The sequence below is a fragment of the Pinus tabuliformis genome, chromosome J (genome assembly GCF_031772625.1).
Source record: "Pinus tabuliformis cultivar Carrire ecotype Pingquan chromosome J, CPIR1, whole genome shotgun sequence".
NCBI lineage: Eukaryota > Viridiplantae > Streptophyta > Pinopsida > Pinales > Pinaceae > Pinus > Pinus tabuliformis.
In genome coordinates, this window is record NC_142295.1 from 1,248,248,978 (window position 1) to 1,248,251,854 (window position 2,877).

Genomic DNA, 2,877 nt, shown 5'->3' on the forward strand with positions numbered 1-2,877 from the left:
TGCGATTTTGTGGATGATCATTACATGACTCATTGATGGATGGCTGCGCCCATACCTGAGTCTTCATGGATGGCTGCGACCATACCTTATCATTATTCTGGTCTCTTTAGCTGGGTGGCTGCGTCCATTCCACAGACCTTTTTCGCATGTCTTTTGGATGGCTGCGCCCATGCCTAGACTGCATGTACTTGATTATCAGAGATATTTGGTCCTTCCTGGTGGTGTTCCGGTTCGGCAAAGTGTCGTAAAGCATTTCACCCCTCCCACTCTCTCGGTCTTCATGCTTTAGGGGGCATCTGTTACGCAGTAATTTGTCACTGATTCCCTGTCAGTTACCTTGCTGTGTCAAGAATTCACAATAATCAAGTTCATGCCTTCTGAACTGGCCCAAAACCCACTTTTCCAAAGTTTTCCTCATCAGCGCGTCTGTTTCTAAAATATCCGCGCTGACCGGCGGCTCCTAGTGTATTCAATGTGCTGCCAGCGCGGAAGCACATCACTTTTCCGCGCTGGTCGCCAGCGCGTCTCTGCTTGTGTTGAGTCGCGCTGACATGACTTTTCCCGTTATCAAGGCGCAACGTCAGCGCGTCAGTTGCCTTATAATCCGCGCTGATCCTGTTTGGGCGAATTTGTTCCAACAGCTAGCCTTCCAGATTATTCCAGGTTTGGTTGTTGGCTTTGTGAGTATCGACTCCCTTCTATGGCATGTCTGTTCAACTCTTTGCAACCACTTCCCTCAAAGATAAGCTCATCCTTCCACCTTTTTAGGAAGCTCCTTCTCCTATATAAACTTACACCATTACCATGAGCAGCTAGTTTGGAATAGCTTGGATTGTGTAGAGCTTATAGTGCTCAGATTGCTGCTACTATAGGTATTTGGTGTGCTAAGTGTGGAAGTGATTAATAGCTTAGGGAAGGTTGTTTTTGTGTTGCTTGTGTGAGAGAGAGTTTCTTGTCTTGGGAGAACCACTTCCAAAGGTGAATGCTTGAGACACTTGCTGACTGGCCCCTCCTGAGAAGGATACCGACGTCAGAACATTTGGTTGTACTCTTCCGTATTTTGATTAATAATAGATGACTGCTACTATTGTTCCATTCTCATTTGTACATGCAATGGTTAAATGCGAATTACATCTTTTCTGACCGATGTATGGTTGCTTTTACTAGATTTCACGCTTGCGTTTGTTTCCTCTTCGTGTGTGCAGGTATCTATTCGTGGGGATCGCGGAGGATTGTGACCAGCCGAAGCGAAGGAGCGAAGGCAACATCTCTTCGTCAAACGACAGTGCGGGAATCCAAGTAGGTGCTCTTTACCTCTTGTTTAATCGTAATTAGGAACATGCATAGCAGCATTGTGTGATTGTTGCTAGACCCTTGCTGGGCTAGTAGGGATCGCCTCTATCCGTAGAGGGGATTTACCTCTCCAACAGGTATATTTCGAAAGTCAGCTTTCAATCCACATGCGAGAGCGGCTCAGAACTATAACATTGTTGAAGATTTGGTTGTTTCACCTTCAGCAATGTCAGCTTTGGAAGTGCTGCAATCATGTCCAGCACAGCGTAAGTTACTGTTGTCAGCTATAGGAGCTGTTGACGTTCAGGACTCGAACCTTATAATTTTCGATCTAGAAAATAGTACACCACACTTACCTCATCAAATGGCTTTCCAGATCCCAGTGTTAGTAAAAAACAGACCTATTTATAGGATTGTGATTGACCTATTTATAGGACTGTGATTGATGAGGGAGCCTCAACGTGTATTATGTCGATACAATGTTGGAGATCTCTTGGTTCTCCTTCGCTAAATCAATCCCCGAAGATTCTAAAGGCCTTTGATGGCCATGGGTTTCATCCTTTTGGCATTCTACAGGATTTACCTATAGGGGTAGAAGGAAAAACTGTTAATCTAGATGTGGAGGTGGTTGATGCCACTCTAGATTACAACCTTCTCTTGGGTCGTAGTTGGTCTTACGCTATGACAGTTGTCGTTTCATCGGTTTTTCGGCTTATAAAGTTTCCTCATAATGGAAAGATCGTAACTATAGACCAGCTGACTTACTTTTCATCCGACCCAACCTCTTCTAAAAGTATTCAGCATGTCGGCAAAATGACTATCCTGTATAAGGATGTTGGAGTAGGACTAGTTAAAGATGTTGGTTTACTAGTAACTTTTCCTTTTCCTCCTATCAACACATCGTCTTCTACTGCAGCCATTCATATGATTTCGTCAGACACCATTGTTTATGATGATCCTTGGATCGTACCTTCCGAATCTGAGATAGACTCATTTGGTGACGTTATGCCCTTGAGTCAATATGACATTGCGTATCAGGTTGTGCAGTCGTTTTCCGACCCATCTTCAACCAAAATTGACTTAATGAATGTAGTCCATGAGGAATCACTTTCAACATCAAACTTGGATTCAACAACGTTTTCTGAACTTGTTCACACTGATGAGAAAATTCGTGAAATCCTATGTGTCGATGATTTACCATGGGAAGATCTTCATCATAGATCTTCGTTTTTACCCGAGAGTGATCGTTTTGAAAATGATTTTTCATCAATTTTTACGACTGAATATGTCAAGGAACCTCAGAATCCAATGAAAAATCCTGATTCAGAGTTAAATTTGGGAAACATTTCTCGAACTATTCCTATTGACATTTCGGTTAAACCCGGAATTGTTGAAAACATTCATATAAGTGCCTCGTGTACGGAAGATGAAATTCAAATATATAAGGCCCTATTTCAAGAATTCCGCGACGTGTTTGCCTGGTCATATGAGGAAATGCCAGGAATTGATCCTGCAATTGTTGTTCATGAAATCAAAACTTACTCGGACACTAAACCCATCCGGCAACGTTTGCGTCAGATTCAC